Source organism: Tupaia chinensis, unplaced genomic scaffold, assembly GCF_000334495.1.
Source record: "Tupaia chinensis unplaced genomic scaffold, TupChi_1.0 Scaffold000414_1, whole genome shotgun sequence".
NCBI lineage: Eukaryota > Metazoa > Chordata > Mammalia > Scandentia > Tupaiidae > Tupaia > Tupaia belangeri.
Window position 1 is genome coordinate 2,358,000 of NW_006159919.1, and position 1,547 is coordinate 2,359,546.

Genomic DNA, 1,547 nt, shown 5'->3' on the forward strand with positions numbered 1-1,547 from the left:
TAAATATTTCCTTAGCCTATGGGCTCATTTATAGACGGAGTATGGGAATAGCACTAGGGGACTTTCAAATTGACTCTCATCAAGGCTAACACAGGCATGTTACAGGCATGGGGATAGATGACGGATGGAAAGCAGATAATCTGTGTTTTTCACCTGCCTTTTCAACAAAGAAAGTTCTGCTTCTGTTGTTGAACTCGAAGATTTTCTTCACGTAGAGTATTTCAAGAACAAAACCACTTTGGGACTGGTTTTAGAATTGTTTTTGGTTATCTGAGCAGAATCTTGTGCTTAGACCCAAGGAATTGAATAACTGTAACTTCTTTCTGTGATATAGCAAAGATTCCCCCCAAAGCTTCATGCTTTATCAGGCTCCTATGTTTTTTCTTCCTGAGAGAAGTGCTTTTCTCCATGTTTTAAAACTGCCTACTCATTTTGCTAGCCTCTTCTTATAATATTCAGATCTAAGTGTGGATTATCCTCCTACATCAAAAAGAGGCAGATTCTTGTCATCACGGGAATATTAAAATGATTGACAAGTAGTACAATTGGTCCCATCTTTTCTATGCGGAATGTCTGCCCTCTGAAGGTGAATATGAAGAGACAGCTCTCTTCTGTCCCAATTCTATCCACCACTTTTTCTCAGCAGAGAGAAAAACAAACTGGTTGTTTTGGGTTTGTGTACATGTTTGATGTGGGTCAATGATTTGTAACCTCACCAGTTCACATACCAGAGATTAGGCACCTGGAAAGCCTACCCATGACGAGACACATCTGAACCTAGGAATTCACTCACTCAACATTTACCTATGGAATGTTATTACTTTGGGATACAATGACTAATCTGACCAGCTCAGACCTCAAGGAACTTTCAGTTTATAGGAATAAACAGACCCACAAACAAATACTTAGTTCATAGGAACTAATCTCGCCTCATCTACGTAGATTCACAGGTTATCATAGCTAAATAGAATCTCTGCTTTTCCTGCTTGGTGGAGAGCTGTTCAGTTTAAATAACTGTTACAAAGAAGATTAGGAAACTTCCCGTGGGGTGTAATCCTATGCCTAATTTACAAGGGTAGCTTGGTCATTTCTCAACCTGAGATTTAATCATTTAACTTGGCCAGCGAGGCAATAATACATATTAAAATTATTTTCTTGCCCCATTATAAAGTGGATCTGGAATTGTATTTCTCTTAAGGTAAGATATTCTACTAAGAAATTGCATGTGGCAATGAGCATCTCCAGCCTGATCACTATGACTTAAAAGGATGAAGAGTGTAATTGCCATCACAGAAAAGAAGTAGTTAGTTCTGGAGAATGCCTAGGGACTGACGCAGTAACTCCATGAAGTTACCTGTGACCTGGGCCCCTTCTAACTTACTGCTCTGCCATCCTTAGCTGGCTTCTCTCTCAATGTCTTAATATTATTACTGAAAATTCCGCCATGATGTCCACTTTCCATATAGAGGAAAACGGGGAAAGGCAAAGGGCAGTGGGGGTTTTAGAGCTGCTTGCAATCTCTTTAATGAATCTCTATGGAATGCATA